Below are 20,891 nucleotides of genomic sequence, written 5' to 3'. Positions count from 1 at the left end.
GCAAAATGTACTTAAAGGAAAAGTGAAATTAATGAAGTTTGCTTAAACTTGAAGAGGCTTTTTCTAATAGCAAAAATGTATATAACTATAACAAATTTAATGCTATTAAATATTAAAGTTTATTAAAAATTTAAATTTCTATCTTTCTTACAGGGCTTAAAATGTGTTAATTGAAACAAAGGAACATCAATGAGATTGGAAACAAAAATAGTAAAAGGTAAACAAATATAAAAAAATATTTAATCTATAGCACTGAGCCTAGTGTTAGTAATATCGCACTGGTGTTTACTAACAGTGAGCGTCATAATATTGAACCATTCGAGTGGAACCTTAGAGCTACCCAGTCACGGACAGAACCGCACAACCACTGGGCTTCCTGTGTTAGTTCCCTTAAAGTAATTAAACAAGGAGATGAATTAGTCTGTGTTCAATTGCTCAGTCCTGTCTCCTTCGCAGCCCCACAGACTGTAGTCCGACAGGCTCCTCGGTCCATGGAATTTTCCAGGCAAGAATCCTGGAGTGGGCTGCCATTTGATCTTCCCAACCCGGGGACAGAGCTAACCACCTCTTGTGTTCCCTGCGTTGGCAGGCAAATTTTTACCACTGGGCCACGGGGAAACCCCAAATTAGTCTGAGGTAGCTTTATATCTTAGCGACCTTTAGAAGCAAACTAAAACCTAAGTCTCTAAATGGTTCTGGGTTAAGAAAAGAAAACCTAAGCACAGTCAATCAAACACCGTCAATCAGCCTGTTCCAAATAAGGCGAATGCTTAAGTCACAGCCAATCAGATAATTCCATTTTTTCTCTCCTGCCTTTCCTCTTTGCTTGTCTTTCACATCCTACTCCTCTTGGTGGAGGGCGCCGAATCACTTCCTTTTTGGTGCTGCCTGATTCCATCTGATTTTTGCTCAGATAACCTCTTAAAATGTTTACTATGCCTCCATTTACCTTTTACTATTAATAGTTCACACTTCTATATAACTTGGCATCATGCAGCCAAACACCAGTAAACAGAAGCCCGACGGGAAGCAGGATGATGAAGTCAAAGGAAGGAAGACAGGGTGGAGCTGGAAACCTCCAGGTCACCCACTCAAAGAGCTCCAAACGGAAAGAAGGGAAGGGCGGCGTGAACACAGAGGAGGAACTCGAACGGCTGTCCCTTCAGAGAGAGGACCAGAGCGGGAGCGAGGAATAGGCGGTCCACACCAACCTCCCCACACCCCACCCGGGAGTTTCCTGAGTGGTTTTCAATATTTATTTTCGAGCTATTTTCTTTTATTTTGACTTCGACCTGTTTGATGAATGTGTGTCATCATGTTTGTGGCTTTTATTTACTCTGCTTTCTCTTTGCTTCTGGGATTATTTGCTTCCTAGATTATTTGTTGCATCGGTCAGTTTTGTTGGCTTGTTTCTCGTTGTCTTCTAATGGATGGAAATAATAAACTTCTTATCTTTTCTTTTAGCAGCACCTTTTAACACCTTAACACAGATGATTTATGTGTTCCAACATAGCCTAATTAGAATATTTCCTCTGGCCTCCTCTCAAAGTAGGTAAATACTATATCACACTTCTCAGTAAATGCCCCACAAAATTCCCCGTTATATTTTAGTCTGTTTTCATTTTCTTTTCAAAACATTCAAATAATGTTAGTGTCATTGGAAAGTGTAATTTATTAAACACATTCCCAAATTACTGTTAATATGATCTAACTCAATAATAAAAGCTTAGTTAGATTGATCGTAATCTTTTACTGATTTCCTTTTATGCTCTTTTTATTTTTCTTATTTTCTACTTTCCATTCCTTCTTGAATTTATGTTTCTTTAGCTGAAGACATATCATAATAGTTTCTCTTTGAGATTCTAGGGGCTCTAACATTTATGAATTACTGTATTCCAAGTATAATCTTTATTTTATCTTTATAATTTGATGATATATGTTAAAAAAATGTTCCTTCTTAGTGGTACAAGGTACTTTTCTGTTGTCTTCTGTCAACTATAGTAGCTGAGGATAGATCTCCTGATAATTCATCTTTGATAGATATTCAGATATTTCTTTTATCGTTTATAATTTTCCCTTATCCTTGATGCCTTTATTTTCCTTATGACTTGAGAAGGTATGAAATTACAGATGTTATCATTCCTAGCACTAGGTGGAACTTTTTAAATCTGAGAGTTCATTTCTTTTCTTGTTTCTGGAAATGTACTAGCCATTAACTCTTTGAATATGGACTTTCATCCAGTCTCTGTCTGCAGGCCTTATGGAACAAATACAAATAGAACACTTAAGTTTCACACTGCACTCTTCATGTCTCATCTAGAAAAACCTGATTATGATACATTGTATTGCTTTTCTTTCTCCTCTCTACCTTGTCAATATTTAACTAGCAGTTTAAAAAATTTTCCAGGGATTAAAATTTTAGTATCTATGATTTATACCATATTCTCTTTTAAATCTACCTTTCTATTTCATATATTAATATTACTAGTCTTCTTATTCTTTTTTGAGATATTTAAATAAACATATATCATAAGACCTATCAACTTTTCTATTAACATCAATTTCTTAGACAGAAATCTCTAAGTTGTGTCAAAGAAATACTTTGTCTATCAAAATGTTAAATTATGTATTTCAAATATCTAAAGGGATATGCACTAAAATAATAGCAGTGTTTGTTCCTAACAGGTATGGATTGAAGAGGGGAAATTTTTACTTTAAGTATTTTACTATTATTTTTATTTTTGCTACAACCCATATTAAATTAATTATTAAAATTATTCTAAGAATTTTTCTACCTAAATTCATTTGTCTTAAGGTTATGAAACAACTATAAGTTCAGTTTTTCACTTTCACTCCAGTGTTTCTTCTTGAGTCACATAGTTTTTTGAAAGGATATAATGGTATAAATCTCCACACAAAAAAAAGAGTTTTATAAAGAACATATTGTAGATATTTAGATCATATCTAAACATTCTTCTAAAGTCTAATTTGTAGCCACAATAATGAATGTGACAGGGGACTATGGTAGAGTGGGAAGGACATTAGGAAAAGATGGGAGAAGAAAACATTAAATCAATATTTTAATTCAACTGGACAATATTTATCGTCTATATATTCTAACTGTTGTTGCTCCAGGTCATTAATGTTCATTAGAAAACCTATCTTGTATTATTTTATATGATACTTTTCATTATTGGGATTAATATACTTGGCAATGAGATTTCTTGACATATTATCTCTTCCAAGTGTAACAACCAGCATTGATTGACTGGACAATTCATTATCAAAACTCATAAAGCATTTTAAAATATGAAAAATTAAATCTTACTACAATTACCTCATTTTTATAAGTTTGTAATATTCATATCTATTGGACTAATATTTTCTCTTATATTAAAAGAAATGAACTAACAATGTTTGCTATCAAATGAAATGTTTATACATGAACTTAAAATATCAATATTGTGCAGTTGAACATTGCAGAGATCCCTGTATTCATATATATATGAATACACTTTTAACATGTATCATATATCATATATATGTCATATGATATATGATATATGTTAAAAGTATATATATATATATATACTCATAGAGCCCTTTAGGTATAATTATAAATAACATCACTCTTAGCATTTCCAAAGATAAAAATACCCACTTGAAAACATTCCATGGTTCAAAGAAGTCAAATAAAAAGAGAATCTCATGTAAAAAGATGTGGTAACTATAAAAGCAACTAGATTAGTGAAGAATCTCTGATTTAAATGGTCAAGTTAAACAAGACACAATTAAGACTAATTTGGTTTTCTTGTCTGCAGCTGAGAAAAAGAGGATTTCAAATTAACCTATATTATGTCTAGTATTATTTTTAAATGTAAATAGCATAATCCTTTCAGCTCATGGCAATGTGGTTAATTTTTTAAAGTAACAAACCCACTAATTCTTTTGCCAGTTCTTATGTTCTAATTTGGTACATCAAAATTTTTCTCATTTTTGCTAAAACAATTTCCACAAGGTCAAATTTTTAAAGGGACCTGACTGTCATTTCAGTAAATATAGAGACAATTGGAGAAGGCAATGGCAGCCCACTCCAGTACTCTTGCCTGGAAAATCCCATGGACGGAGGAGCCTGGTAGGCTGCAGTCCATGGGGTCGCGAAGAGTCAGACACGACTGAGTGACTTCACTTTGACTTTTCACTTTAATGCATTGGAGAAGGACATGGCAACCCACTCCAGTATTCTTGCCTGGAGAATCCCAGGGACGGCGGAGCCTGGTGGGCTGCCGTCTATGGGGTCGCACAGAGTCGGACACGATTGAAGCGACTTAGCAGCAGCAGCAGTAGCAGCAGCAGCATAAAGACAATTTAAACCTTTCATAGGCGCAATCAATTGGCCTGGTTGTCCCTTGATTCATAGCACTGGGAAATGTGCAGGCTCTGTTTGACCAGATGTGGCTACCAAAGAAGACAGGCTTCCAGAATACTTACCCTGGGGTCAGGAGTCCATTTGGATGAAAAAGAATGAGGAGACACTTGCTATCCTACCTAGTAAGAACTCCTTACTATTTTTCCCAGACGCGATGTTCCCCATGAACCTGCTGGTTTGATCCTCTGCATTTGAGGACTTGGAGACCGCAGTCTAACCCACTTGGCTCCTTCCCGTCTCTTTTCAAAATCAGACGGCTGCTTTGCTGTGGGAGCACTGCGGCCCAGTTTCTTGCTGGCTGCGTGGAGCACTGCCTTTCTGGTGCGGCTGGCTCTTCTCAATCACTTCACTGGATGCCCCAAGGAGTCTGGTCTCCACATTATATATGCACTGTAGATAATTCAGGTTGGTCCTTGGATGTCTTTCCACATAAATGTAAATGTCTTTGCTACCTGGGTGTTGGCCAACCATACATGCCAATGTTTCACTATTTTGTTGTTGTTTTTTTCTTTTCCCAATGTTTCATTTTGAATATATTTCGTATGGAAAAATTTGTCATAAGGCTCTCCAAAACTGAGAGTAAATTAGTCTGCCTTTTCAAGATAGAAGTGGTTTTGCCTTGCTCTAACGTTCATTTGTATAGATTTCCTGCATCAGATTACTTTCATCATATTTATTCTGGGCTGTATGTGACAAGTACAGTGCGAGATATAAACCAACTGTGTTGTTGAAACTTCATATGGTATACTTAAAATTTTATACTTAGCACAGTTTTTGCATCTTGTTAGATCCTGCCCATCAACCTAACTGCTACAGAAATGGTATCTTGATTATATATATTTACCAGTTGTTCTTCTGTCTCTAAATCGTGTCCAGCCCTTTGCATAGCAACAAAGTAAACTCCTGCTCTTTTATTGAGCAGGAAAATAGTTTTATGTGTCTTTTCTTGGGATTTTCAGGCAGCCTGCATTCCAAATTGACACTGGGGTTTGAAGGTTTTAGGATTTCAAAGACATTACTGTAAGGGTGAGTTTATAGGCTGGGCATGGGGCTCTTCCCTGTGTGAATTATCGTTGACTGCCTAACCTTGTGTTGTGACTGGGGGAGCCCTGCTGGTGTGCTGTAATTCTCATGCTTGACAGGAGGCTCGGTGTTATCCAAATCCCGATGGTACTCAACTGAATTGATGAAATGACCAGGAAGGTCTAATTAAAGCTGTTCAGCTCAAATGTATTGATGTATTACATCTATTACAGCTTGGTTCAATAGGTCCACCCATGAATGCTGTCACAGCCTGTAAAGCAAACTAAACAGATTGAATAAATAATACTGCAGGGAAAGGAGACAGCAAAGGAACCAAAGCAACAGAGCACTGAATGCAACAGGGTGACCTATGAACTTATCATATGATCCACCAGAAATTAATCTTTATTATTTTTACATGTTGTGCACAGAAGAGAGAATATTAAGACCTAGAATAATCTTTTAATCTATCGTAAGAGCTGGCAAGCTCTTCTCTCCTTTAGTAAATGTTACAGTTGCATGACAATGTGCATAAAATCAATGTGGTTTTGCTTGAATTTTCTTTGCAATTTCTTGTTAGACTCTAGCATTTTTTTTTTCCTTTTTGGCTTCTGGCTGAGTCTTTGTGAAAGTTTTTAAAACATGCAATCTACCACCATTCTTTATTTCTTCTGCCCCAAGAGACTTGGTAACTCTTTTTATTCCTTTGCTGAATTTGACTCGTTTCACATTTTCATAATTTGTATATGGTTCTGACCAATAACTCTGGTAATGAGTTCTAAATTCTGGGCATTTTAACATGGGGATTTCTTACTCATTTATTTGTAGCATTCGGTATTACTTATATTATTCTGTTTGCACTGTCAGAAGAGTAAATTATTATTGCAATCAAAGCTTGATGCTAAAACAAAGAAAGGGTAGCTTTCTTAATATGCATTGTATATATAATACAAGCAGTGCAAGTTTGATGCATGGATCAGGGCATCCAAAGCAGGTGCTCTGGGACAACCCAGAGGGATAGGGTGAAGAGGGAGGTGGAAGGGGGATTCAGGATGAGGTGTTGTATACCTGTGGCCAATTCATGTTGAAGTATGGAAAAAAAATCACAATATCATAGTTATCCTTCAATTTAAAAATAAACTAATTAATTAAAAAAATAAAAAGCTCAGTAATCAGAAAAAATGTGCAGACCAAAAGTCATCAAAGTATTTTTTTTCTTTCATACAATTAAATTAAAAAATATTATAGGAGATGATGGCTGTCTTCCAAATTTATTTTCTGCAGTTGAACTCACACTGAACTTCAGACATACTGCTGCCTACTTGACATCTCCCCTTAGATGTTTAAAAGACATCTCAAACTTAACATTTAAAAGTGAACTCCTAAACTATCTCCCCATTCAAATTTGCTTCTTCAGTTTCCCCATCTCAGCAAATGTCAAATTCCAGTCTTCCACTTGCTTAGGCTCAAAATATTAGTTATCATGAGCTAGACTGTTTCTTTTATATGCTTCCCTTCATATCGTGTTCATTTTTCCTTCTAAATATTTCCTAACTAAATCACTTCTCATTCCCTCTATTGCTACCATTCTGGTCTGGATCATGATTATCTTTATTTGGATTTCTACCATAGATTCTTAGGTATCTTCTATGATTTCTCTCCTATCCCTTCTGATCCATAGATAAGTCCTTAGCATCTAATCCAAAATCTGGCCAACTGTAGCTGTGCAACAACTATTAATTAGATACATGATACAAGAAGTGAACCCCTGTGGAATTTAACTCACTTAGGTCCTTAGTGGTTCTCATATGAGTGCTTCATTTTCTGCCACCCACTTTTGTCAAACTTTAATGTTATCCTCTCAACAGGAAAAGAAATAACCCACTACACACAATCTTACTTGCTAAAACCAATTAATATCTTGCTGTTGCCCATAAGTTCTAAACTCGACACTTTCTTCATTCAGCAAAGGTTGATCAATGGCGTTTCTGTGCAGGGCACCATGCTATGTTGCTCAGCATTTCATCACAGTCCCTTCAGGAGCAGACTGCGAAGACTAACTGACTTCACTTTCTTTTCTTATAGACTAGAAGCACTGCTTCTATAATATAAGACCCATATGTAAGACCCTTATATATATAAGACCCATATAGTTGTATATACATTCATATATATATACTCATATATATACACCCATATATATATACATTATATAGATAAGAACCATATATTTGTATATATATTCATATATATATACTTCTAGTCCATATATATAATACTCATATATATACATTATATATATATATCCACACCCATATATATATATACATTATATATATAAGACCTATATATTTGTATATACATTCATATATATATACTTCTAGTCCATATATATACTCATATATATATACATTATATATATATACACACCCATATATATAAACATTATATATATAAGACCCATATATTTGTATATACATTCACATGTATTTACTTCTAGTCCATATATATATATACTCACATATATATATATTATATATATATACACCTATGTATATAGACATTATATATATAAGACCCATATATTTGTATATATACTTCTAGTCCATATATATATATACATTATATATATATACATCCATATATATATATACATAAAGTCTGACACTGTTTCCACTGTTTCCCCATCTATTTCCCATGAAGTGATGGGACCAGATGTCATGATCTTAGTTTTCTGAATGTTGAGTTTAAGCCAACTTTTTCACTCTCCTCTTTCAACTTCATCAAGAGGCTCTTTAGTTCTTCTTCACTTTCTGCCATAAGGGTGGTGTCATCTGCATATCTGAGGTTATTGCTATTTCTCCCGGCAATCTTGATTCCAGCTTGTGTTTCTTCCAGCCCAGCGTTTCTCATGATGTACCCTGCATATAAGATAAATAAGCAGGGTAACAATATACAGTCTTGACGTACTCCTTTTCCTATTTGGATCCAGTCTGTTGTTCCATGTCCAGTTCTAACTGTTGCTTCCTGACCTGCATGCATGTTTCTCAAGAGACAGGTCAGATGGTCCGGTATTCACATCTCTTTCAGAATTTTCCATAGTTTATTGTGATCCACACAGTCAAAGGCTTTGGCATAGTCAATAAAGCAGAAATAGATGTTTTTCTGGAACTCTCTTGCTTTTTTGATGATCCAGTGGATGTTGGCAATTTGATCTCTGGTTCCTCTGCCTTTTCTAAAACCAGCTTGAACATCTGGAAGTTCACGGTTCACATATTGCTGAAGCCTGGTTTGGAGAATTTTGAGCATTACTTTACCAGCATGTGAGATGAGTGCAATTGTGTGGTAGTTTGAGCATTCTTTGGCATTGCCTTTCTTTGGGATTGGAATGAGGACTGACCTCTTCCAGTCCTGTGGCCACTGCTGAGTTTTCCAAATTTGCTGGCATATCGAGTGCAGCACTTTCACAGCATCACCTTTGAGGATTTGAAATAGCTCAACTGGAATTCCATCACCTCCACTAGCTTTGTTTGTAGTGATGCTTTCTAAGGCCCACTTGACTTCACATTCCAGGATGTCTGGCTCTAGGTGAGTGATCACACCATCGTGATTATCCGGGTAGTGAAGATCTTTTTTGTACAGTTCTTCTGTGTATTCTTTCCACCTCTTCTTAATATCTTCTGCTTCTGTTAGATCCATACCATTTCTGTCCTTTATCGAGCCTATCTTTGCTTGAAATGTTCCTTTGGTATCTCTAATTTTCTTGAAGAGATCTCTAGTCTTTCCCAATCTGTTATTTTCCTCTCTTTCTTTGCACCGATCGCTGAGGAAGGCTTTCTTATCTCTCCTTGCTATTCTTTGGAACTCTGCATTCAGATGGGAATATCTTTCCTTTTCTCCTTTGCTTTTTGCTTCTCTTCTCTTCCCAGCTATCTGTAAGGCCTCCTCAGACAGCCATTTTGTTTTTTTGCATTTCTTTTCCATGGGGATTTTCTTGATCCCTGTCTCTTGTACAATGTCACGAACCTCATGTCCATTTTTGGGCTCCAGAATCACTGCTGATGGTGACTGCAGCCATGAAATTAAAAGATGCTTACTCCTTGGAAGGAAGGTTATGACCAACCTAGATAGCATATTTAAAAGCAGAGACGTTACTTTGCCAACAAAAGTCCATCTAGTCAAGGCTATGGTTTTTCCAGTGGTCATGTATGGATGTGAGAGTTGGATGGTGAAGAAAGCTGAGCACCGAAGAATTGATGCTTTTGAACTGTGGTGTTGGAGAAGACTCTTGAAAGTCCCTTGAACTGCAAGGAGATCCAATCAATCCATCCTAAAAGAGATCAATCCTGGGTGTTCATTGGAAGGTCTGATGTTGAAGCTGAAACTCCAATACTTTGGCCACCTCATGCGAAGGGTTGACCTACTGGAAAAGACCCTAATGCTGGGTAGGATTGGGGGCGGGAGGAGAAGGGAACGACAGAGGATGAGATGGTTGGATGGTATCACCGACTCGATGGACATGGGTTTGGATAGACTCCGGGAGTTGGTGATGGACAGAGAGGCCTGGCGTGCTGCAATTCGTGGGGTCGCAAAGAGTCGGACAAATTGAAGACATTTGAGAAGAAACATATTTTCAATTCTTTACTTTTTTCCCAATAACTTCTGCTTGTTTTTTCCGTCTTTCAATGGCAACGTTTTTAGTGATTCCTTTTATTGTAGTGACTTTTTGTACGAAAGGATTTTTTTATTTACTCAACTTATTGGACAGTTATATTCATTCATTGATAATAGTTGTAAGTAAGGTTTGAAAGAAAATACAAGTGTCTCTTAGCAAGCACATAACTGATGAAAACAACAAAATTCTGAACAGGCCCACTGTGTAGGAAAGTTAACAATTGCGAGTATTTACTGTCTTGTGGGCACAGATTGGTATATATTATGAAGGGATTGGAGAGAATCATTCTGGTCAAAAAGCTGCTTAAAGGTGCTTCTCTTACACTGTAGCTCTAGTGGTTCCCTCATCTGGCTCCATTTCCCCACCCTTCCTGATTTCATTTCTGTATTTGCTCATTCGGCCTGAAAACCTCATCCTTTCTGACTGAATAGTTACTAACTATCTTGTAAAACTCATTTTAGACTGACCTGTCCTAGTTAGTCCTCCTTGTATGTTCCTACAATACTTTTTCATATCTTCCATCGTAACACTTTCCTCTGTAGACTGACATTTTGCATCTATTTGTGCATCTCTCTAATTAGACTTTGGACGTTAGAGGGAAAGTTTGCTTCTTATAGGACCTGCTCCCTGCACCTTCCACAGTTTTTAGCACACAGTTTACAGTCGGTAAGTATTGGCTAATTTCTGTTCATTTCTTGATGTTTATTCCATTACCCAACAAGAATACCTAACTTAAATTTTTCTCAACACTTGAGAATTGTCTAAACGCAGGTTAAACCTCTGAATTCTCCTCTTTGAATACGACAACCTCTTCTCCTACTTCTTTTCAGGTTCAGTGGAATTTCCCCTTTGCTATTACAGTCACGCTCCTGACTCCTTTTTATCTTTTTAATCCATTAGCCCATTTCTGATTTCACTAACTTCTCTAATCCACCTAATTTTTTTTGTTGTTGTAATTTTTCCTTTCTCTTTCCTCTTGCCCATCCTGACAGTGTCTGGCTCTGGGATCCCGTCTGGCTGTGCGTTTTAGCGTCCCTCCAAAGTCATGTCAGCTGGAGGTAACAAAACCATTCCAGTTGGGGCCAATATAAATTCTTGGTAACTCAGACTCATGGGGAACTTTGCTATTCTCCTCCTTTCCTTTTGGACAAAAACTGCAATTTCTTATTTTCAGATCTCATCATTCCATCTATTTCTACCTCCTCTTGAAATATCTTCCATTGATTTTTTCATCTCTTAATTGCATTTTCTATTTCTCTTCTGAATCTTTCTATCCCTTATGACTCTTCATCTTCCTTTATCTTAGTTATACTTCAAAATGTCTTTTCTGTATCATGATATGTAAGTTTTTCCCCTTTTTCTAAGACCAAGTTGCTAAACGTCAAGTCTATAAAATGTTCTATAAGGCTACCTGTTTTTCCTCACTAGCCATTCTTTTTTATTCTTGCAACAATAATAATATAGTTCCTAAACCTACAAATATAACTGAAAGCTCATATTTGGGAACAAGGTGATGTTTCATATTTATTACCTTATATAAATCTTTAAGATATTCCTACAAATTGTTCTCATTTCCTGCGTTCTACAGAGCATGAAACTGAGCTTCAAAGGCGAAGTAACTTGACAAATTACTTACAGTTATATGACTGTGGCCTCCAATTACCTCTAAAACAGTCTCTGAAGTGTCATTGGTGACTTTCTTATTGTAGTGATTTTTTTTTTTTTCTGGCCGTATAGATTGCAAGATTGTAGTTCTCCAACCAGCAATCAAACCCAGGCCCTCAGAAGTGTGTGTAGAGTCCTAACCACTAGACCACTAGGGAATTCCCTGAGGTGAAATTGAAAAGAACATAAATTAGCCACTTGAAAGTTCAGTCAGGGCATTAAATATCTTCTCAATGTTGTGTAATCATCATCTCCACTTCCAAAATATTCTGATCATCCCCAAAGGAGCTCCTGTACTCATTAAGATATGATTCTCCTTTACTTCCTTCCCTCAGTCCCTGGCGACCACTGATACAGTTTCTGACTGATGACTTTACCTATTCTGGGTATTTCAAAGAAATGGAATCATCCAATATGTTCCTTTTCATGCCTGGCTGTACTTAGCATGTTTTCCCTGTTTATCCACATTGTAACTTATGTAAGAAGTACTTGCTTTCTGTGCTTAAAAATATCCCATCGTATGGTTATAACACATTTTGTTTATGCATTCAACCATTGATGGACTTTCGGGCTATTTGTGAATTGTATTACTATGAATACTCATGTACAAGTTTTATTTGAAAATTATTTTCAATTATTTTTGGTATATACCTAAGAGTGAATTTTATGGATGATACGGTAACATTTTGTTTAAGTTATTGAGAAAGTTCTATATTGCTTTCCACAGTGGATGCACAATTCTATATTCCCACCAGTAATATATAAGTGTTATAATTTCTCTATATCCTTGCCAAGACTATTTTTTTTTAATTGTAGCCATCTTAATAAGTGTGAAGAGCTATTTCACTGTGGTTTTGAATTGCAATTCACTAATGATTAATGATGTTGACCATCTTTTCATATGTTTGTTGACCATTTTAATATCTTCACTGGACAGTTTTCTAAGTCCATCGATTAATTTTTAACTGTGTTGCTTGTCTTTTGGCTGTTGAGTTGTTATTCACATATTCTGGATGTTAGACACCTATCAGATTTGCAAGCATTTTCTCCTTTTCACTATCTCATGGTGCCTTTTGATGCATAATATTTATAATTTTGATGAAGTCCTGTTTATCTTTTTTTGTTTTGTTACATTTGACTTTTGTGTCACATTGATTTCCAAATATGAGTTTTGGAGTTTTAGCTCTTAATTTATGTTTTTTAACATTTGAGTTATTATTTTTTAATGTGATATATAAGCTAACATCCATTTTTTTTTGACATAGAAATCTAGTTGTCCCAGCATTATTTTTGAAAGCATTATTTTTTCTCCACTGAATGGTCCTATTACGCATGTCAGTAATCATTTAAACAATATTTTAAGGTATTCAGCTGAAAATTATCGAATATGTGGCTTTGTATTAAATTTTCAAAGGGGAAGCCTGAGTTTTCCAACTTTGCTCTCCTTTTCAAGGCTGTTTTGACTTTTCGGAGTCCCTTGCAACTTCATATGAATTTTAAAATAAATGCTTTTCTTTTCTGCTAAAAAAGAAAGAATTGCATTAATATGGAGATTGCTTTGAACATATTTTATTCTAAACAGTATTAAGTCTTCTAGTCTATGAACCTTAGATGTCTTTCTACTTATTTTTGAGTTCCTTAATTTTCTTGCAGCAAAGTTTTATAATTCTTGCACATGCCTTATTCAATTAATTCCTAAATTTTTTTTCTTTTTTGATGTGATTGGAAATATAATTGCTTCTATTTCATTTTCAGATTTTTCATTTCTAGTTTGTAGAAATCCAACCAGTTTTCACATATTGATCTTGTTTTCTGCAACTGTTTTGAATTTTTTAGTAGCTCTAATAGTTTTCTCATGTATTCTTTAAGACTTTCTGTAAAAAGATAATCCATGAATGAAGATAGTTTTATATCTTTTTTTCCCATTTTGGATGCATTTTATTTCACTACCTTTTCTGATTTCCCTGGGTAAGATTTCCTGTAAAATGCTGAATAGAAGTGGTGGAAGAAGGTACCCTAGTCTTGTCCCTGATCTAAGTGGGAGAACTCTCAGTATTTTATCTTTGGGTGTGATATTAATAGCTGGGCCTTTCATAGATGCCCTTCATTAGGTTGAAGAAAAAACACTCAGGAAACAGTAATCCTTATTTCCTGAGTGTCTTTATCATGAAAGATGTTGAATTTTGTAAAATACTTACATGCATACTCAGTTGTGCCCCACTCTTTGTGCCCTAGTGGACTGTAGCCCACCAGGCTTCTCTGTCCATGAGATTATCCCAGCAAGAATGCTAGAGTGGGTTGACATTTCCCCTTCCAGGGGGTCTTCCCAACACAGGTCTCTTGCATCTGCTGCATTGGCAGGCAGGTCCTTTACCACTGATGCCACTTGAGAAGCCCGCTGTAAAATGCTTGTGGTGCTCCATTGTTCATTGTGTCCAGCTCTTTGCAATCCTGTGGACTGTAGCACCCCCAGGTTCCTCTGTCCATGGGATTTCCCAGGTAAAAACACTGGAGGGGGTTGTCATTCTCCTCTTCAGGGATTTTCCCAACTTAGGGATCAAACCAGCATCTCTTGTGTCTCCTACATTGGCGGGCAGCTTTTTTTCTTTTTTTTTTTTTTAACCAATAGAGCCTCCTGGGAAGCCCTGCATCAAATGACATAATCATGTCACTTTTTATTCATAATATGGTACATTTAGTTGATTTTTATGTTTAACCATTCTTGCCACCTGGGATAAATCTTTCTTGGTCATGATGCAAAACCCTTTATCATATGTCGCTAGGTTCAGTTTGCTAGTATTGTGTTGAGGGTTTTAGCATTTTCAGTAGTCATGTATGGATGTGAGAGTTGGATCGCAAAGAAGGCTGAGCACCAAAGTTTGATGCTTTCAAACTATAGTGCTAGAGACAACTCCTGAGGGTCTCTTGGACAGCAAGGAGATCAAGCCAGTGAATCCTAAAGAAATCAACCCTGAATGGTCATTGGAAGGACTGATGCTGAAGCTCCAATACTTCGGCCACCTGATGCGAAGAGCCGAGACATTGGAAAAGACTCTGATGCTGGGAAAGGTTGAGGGAAGGAGGAGAAGGTGGTGACAGAGGAAGAGATGTTTGGATGGCATCATCAACTCAATGAACAGAAGTTTGAGCAAACTCCAGGAGATAGTGAAAGACAGGGAAGCCTGGTGTGCTGCAGTCCATGGGGTCACAAAGAGTCAGACACAACTGAGAGGCTGAACTGAATTGAACAGATTCATAAAGAATTTTAACTGTAGTGTTCTTTACTTGGGGTCTTTACCTTGCTTTGAATTTGGGTAATGTGATCCCATAGAATGATTTATAAAGGGTTTTTCTGCCTTACTACTTGTTGGAAGAGTTTGAAAAGAAATTGTATTAATTTAACTTTAAATATTTGGTATAATTCCACTACAAAGGTATCAGGTCTAGAGCTTTCTTTGTTGGGAGGTTATTACTGATTCTATTTCTTCAGCTATCATATACTCATTCAGATTTCTATTTTCTCTTTATTCACTTTTGATAATGTGTTTCTATTGTTTTGTCCATTCCATCTAGGTTATCCGAATTGTTGGCATACAATTATTAGTATTACTTTATTATAATCTCTTTATGTTATATAACATCTCCTCTTTGATTTCTGCCAGCATGGATTTAGTTTTGCCTTCTTTATCTAGTTCCTTAAAATATAAAATAAGTGTTTGATTCATGATCTTTTTTTTTTTTAATTTATTTATTTATCTATTTTTTACTTTACAATATTGTATTAGTTTGCCATACATTGACATGAATCCGCCATGGGTGTACATGTGTTCCCCTTCCAGAACCCCCCTCCCACGTCCCTCCCCATCCCATCCCTCTGGGTGATCCCAGTGCAACAGCCCCGAGCACCCTGTATCATGCATCAAACCTGGACTGGCGATTCGTTTCACATATGATAATTTACATGCTTCAATGCCACTCTCCCATGTCAGCCCACCCTCGCCCTCTCCCATAGAGTCCAAAAGACTGTTCTATACATCTGTGTCTCTTTTGCTGTCTCGCATACAGGGTTATCTTTAGCAATTTACTAAATTCCATGTATATGCGTTAGTATACTGTATTGGTATTTTTCTTTCTGGCTTACTTCACTCTGTATAATAGGCTCCAATTTCTTCCACCTCATTATCTTTTATCTTTGCTTTTGCTGCATCTTATACATTTTGGTGTATTATGTTTTTAATTTCATTTACCTGAAGATATTTTCTAAATTCTGTTATGATTTCTCTTTTGACCCATTGAATGTTTAAGAGTATGATATTTAATTTCTACATATTTGTTAATTTTCTAGTTCTCCTTCTGTTATTAATTTCTCATATCACTCCATTGTGATTCCAAAATATACTTTGCTTGATATATATTTTGCTAAATCTATTGAGACTGGTTTTGTGCCCTAACATATGGTTTATCCTTTAAAATGTTCCATGTGCCCTTGGAAGAAATGTGTATTTTGATGTTTTTCTTTGAAGTGTTCTTTGTATGTTAGAGCTGGTTGGTTTAGATTGCTATTCAAGCCTTCCACATATCTATTAACCTTTTGTGGCTGTTGTGTCCATTATTGAAAGGAGGGTATTGATATCTCCAACTATTATTGTAGAACTGTCTATGTCTCCTTTCAGTTTTGTCAATTTTTGCTTCATATAATTTAGGACACTGTTGTTAGGTGTATATATGTTTTAAATTGTCATATCTCCTTAGTTAGCATCTTCATCATTATATAATGTCCTTTTTGTCTGATGTCTGATTCTTGTCCTTTTTCAGGGTTTACTTTTGTTGCTTATTATCATTTGTAGTTACTGGTTTAGCAACTTTTCCAAACTCTTTTAAAGACTTTATTCTTTGTCACAGGTGATCCTTGATGTCTTTGTTTCTTTAGCTTGCAGTCAGCTAGTCAGAGAGTTCCTTAAATGCTTGGAACAAACAACAATCAAAAAGCAATCCTCTCCTTGTCTTTTTGCAGCCTGGCGCTGTTGTGAGGTGCTCCTTCAATGCTGAGTCAGGATATTTATAATTCTGTTGTAGCATTTGCTTTCTCTTTGTGCTGAGCGTGAAGCTCAGCCGGACTTGAAACCCTACGGTCTTCTCAGGTCTTGACTGATTATGTTTCTTTCCACAGTTACACATCTACCTGTTGAGATCCCCTGTTATATGCAGGAGATGTTTAAGCCCTATACACAAAGCAGTTATCTTCCCAGATTTTCCTCTTAGGTTTTCAGTATGTTTACTTTTGTCCCCATCTGTAACGTCTTTTGCCTCGGTTGGTTGAGGCTTGTTCATTTGTCTTTTAATATTTTTGACTAATGTCTTTTATTCAGTAGGTTTTCCACTCTGGAAAAGTTCCAAGTTAGGGGGAACAAAGACAAGCGCATTGCATCAGTCCTTCGGGGAAGGTCCTAAAAGCTTTCTTTCTTTTTTTCTTAGTTGGACTATAATTGCTTTGCAATGTTTTGTTACTTTGTGCTGTACAACAGCATGATATACATACACACACATGTTCCCTATCTCTTGAACTTCCCTCCCACCCACCCCTATATCACCCCTCTAGATCATCGCAGAGCACGGAGCTGAGCTCCCTGTGCTATACAGCACCTTCTACACTAGTTATTTATTTTACATACAGTTACATGTAATGCTACCTTCTCAATTTGTCCCACCCTCTCCTTCCCCCCATGTGCCCACAAATCCATTCTCGATGGCTGCATCTCTGTTCCTGTCTTGCAAATATGTTCATCAGTACCATTTGCCTAGATTCCATATATAGGTATTAATGTATGATCTTTTTTTCTTACTTCATTCTGTATGACAGACTCTGGATGCATCCACATCATTATAAATTATCCAGCTTCATTCCTTATTATGGATGAGTAATTGTGGATTAGGAATCAGTGAACTAAAATTGACTTGAATGGGAGATTTAATTCAGATGACCTTAATATCTACTACTGTGGGAAAGAATCCCTTAGAAGAAATGGAGTAGCCCTCATAGTAAACAAGAGTCCAAGTAGCATTACTTGGGTGCAATTTCAAAAATGACAGGATAATCTCTGTTCGATTCCGAGGCAAACCATTCAATATCACAGTAATCCAAGTCTATGCCCCAACCACAACTGCCAAAGAAGCTGAAATTAAATGGTTCTATCATGACCTACAAGACCTTCTAGAACTAACACCAAAAAATCTCCTTTTCATCAAACAGGACTGGAATGCACAAGTAGGAAGTCAAGAGATACCTATACTAACAGGCAAGTTTGGCTTTGGAGTACAGAATGAAGCAGGGCAAAAGTTAACAGATTTGTCAAGAGAACACAGTGGTCATAGCAAACACCTTCTTCCAACAACACAAGAGAAGACTCTACACATGGACATCACCAGATGGTCAGCACTAAAATCAGATTGATTATAATCTTTGCACCCAAAGATGGAGAAGCTCTATACAGTCAGCAAAAACAAGACTGGGAGCTGACTGTGGCTCAGATCATGAACTGCTTATTGAAAAATTCAGAATTAAACTGAAGAAAGTGGAGAAAATGACTAGATCATTCAGGTATGACCTACACCAAATCCCTTACAATTACACAGTGTAAGTGACAAATAGATTCAAGGTACTAGATCTGATAGAGTGCCTGAAGAACTATGGACAGAAGTCCATGACATTGTATTGGACACAGTGATTAAGACCATCCCCAATAAAAAGAAATGCAAAACGGCAAAATGGTTGTCTGAGGAGGCCTTACAAATAGTTGCGAAAAGAAGAGAAACTAGAGGCAAAGGAGCAAAGGAAAGATGTACTCTTTGAATGCAGAGTTCCAAAGAATAGCAAGGAGAGATAAGAAAGCATTCCTCAGTGATTGATGCAAAGAAATAGAGGAAAACAATAGAATGGGAAAGGCTAGAGACCTCTTAAAGAAAATTAGAGATACCAAGGAAACATTTCATGAAAAGATGGACACAATAAAGGACAGAAATGGTATGGACCTAAAAGAAGCAGAAGATATTAAGAAGAGGTGGCAAGAATACACAGAAGGACTATACAAAAAAGATCTCCATGACTCACATAACCACTATGGTGTGATCACTCACCTAGAGGCAGACACCCTTTAGTCCAAAGTCAAGTGGGCCTTAGAAGCATCACTACGAACAAAGCTAGTGGAGGTGATGGAATACCAGTTGAGCTATTTCAAATCCTAAAAGATGATGCTGTGAAAGTGCTGCACTCAATATGCCTGCAAATTTGGAAAACTCAGCAGTGGCCATAGGACTGGAAAAGGTTGGTTTTCATTCCAATCCCAGAGAAAGACAATGCCAAAGAATGTTCAAACTACCACACAATTGCACTCATTTCACATGCTAGTAAAGTAATGCTTAAAATTCTCCAAGCCAGGCTTCAGCAATATGTGCACCGTGAACTTCCAGATGTTCAAGCTGGTTTTAGAAAAGGCAGAAGAATCATAGATCAAATTGAAAACATCCGTTGGATCATCGAAAAAGTAAGAGAGTTCCAGAAAAGCTTCTACTTCTGCTTTATTGACTATGCCAAAGCCTTTGACTGTGTGGATCACAACAAACTGTGGAAATTTTTTCAAGAGATGGGAATACCAGACCACCTTACCTGCCTCCTAAAAAATCTATTTTCAGGTCAAGAAGCAACAGGTAGAAACAGACATGGAACAACAGACTGGTTTGAAATCAAGAAAGTTGTATATAGTCACCCTGCTTATTTAACTGCTATGCAGAGTACATCATGCCAAATGCTGGGCTGGATGAAGCACAAGCTGTAAATAAAATTTCCAGGAGAAATATCAATAACCTCAGATATGCAGATGTCACCACCCTTATGGAAGAAAGTGAAGAAAAACTAAAGAGCCTCTTGATGAAAGTGAAAGAGGAGAGTGAAAAGGTTGACTTAAAACTCAGCATTCATAAAACCAAGATCATAGCATCTGGTCCCATCACTTCATGGCAAATGGATGGGGAGACAAAGGAAACAGTGTCAGACTTTATTTACCTGGGCTCCACAATTGTTACAGATGGCAACTGCAGCCATGAAATTAAAAGATGCTTGCTCCTTGGAAGAAAAACTGTTACAAACCTAGACAGTGTATTAAAAAGCAGGGACGTTACTTTGCCGACAAAGGTCTGTCTAGTCAAAGCTATGGTTTTTTTCCAGTAGTCATGTATGGATGTGAGAGTTGGACCATAAAGAAAGCTGAGCACTGAAGAATTGATGGTTTGGACTGTGGTGTTGGAGAAGACTCTTGAGATACCCTTGGACTACAAGCAGATCCAACCAGTCCATTCTAAAGGAAATCAGTCCTGAATATCCACTGGAAGGACTTATACTGAAGCTGAAGTTCCTATAATTTGGCCATCTGATGTGAAGAACTGATTCATTGGAAAAGACCCTGATTCTGGGGAAGACTGAAGGCAGGAGGAGAAGGGGACAACAGAGGATGAGATAGTCAGATGGCATCACTGACTCAATGGACATGAGTTTGAGCAAGCTCTGGGAGATGGTGATGGACAGGGATGCCTGGTCTGCTGCAGTCCATGGGGTCTCAAAGAGTTGGACATGACTGAGTGATTGAACAACAGCAACTTCCTGATTCAGGATTTTCTTGGATGCTGTAAAATATCTAGATTGTCTGGAGTTTTGACAAAGTTATTTTTAGCATATTCTGATCATTTCTTTGGCATTTCTACTGAAGGTTCAGCTCTTAGAATTCTGTAGGCTGTCGTTTTCCCTGGCATCCTACATGTGACTTCTTAATAACCAAACCAATCTCATCTCTATAGAAATCTGAAGAGTGTTTTACTTATTAACCATATTCCTCCCTCTGTCCACTAGCTCCCACAATAGTGAAATATTCCCTCCTGTTCCTCAACTCAATGTAGTATAAATTGCTGTTTAATTTTCTTTTACAGTGCTATCCATTTTTTTCCTCTACTGTATCTATTTATATCACGTAACAATTTTAGCATTTTCAGGGAAGCCTAGCATGCTGCAGTCCGTGGGGTCACAAACAGTCAGACACAACTGAGCAACTG

General features: G+C 36.8%; 1 long non-coding RNA gene across 1 annotated transcript; it reads left to right on the top strand.

The window, feature by feature from the left end:
* The first annotated feature begins 1,112 nt into the window (after positions 1–1,112).
* LOC145530189 (uncharacterized) lies at positions 1,113–19,690 on the top strand. Its single transcript, XR_014071536.1, has 2 exons — positions 1,113–1,552; positions 18,043–19,690. It is a non-coding gene; the product is annotated as an uncharacterized LOC145530189 (long non-coding RNA).
* The last annotated feature ends 1,201 nt before the right edge of the window (positions 19,691–20,891 follow it).

The sequence above is a fragment of the Giraffa tippelskirchi genome, chromosome 12, assembly GCF_054371585.1.
Source record: "Giraffa tippelskirchi isolate mGirTip1 chromosome 12, T2T-mGirTip1v1.2.pri, whole genome shotgun sequence".
NCBI classification, from domain to species: domain Eukaryota; kingdom Metazoa; phylum Chordata; class Mammalia; order Artiodactyla; family Giraffidae; genus Giraffa; species Giraffa tippelskirchi.
The sequence above is the reverse complement of the archived record's forward strand: the minus strand, read 5'-3'. Positions and strand labels throughout refer to the sequence as shown.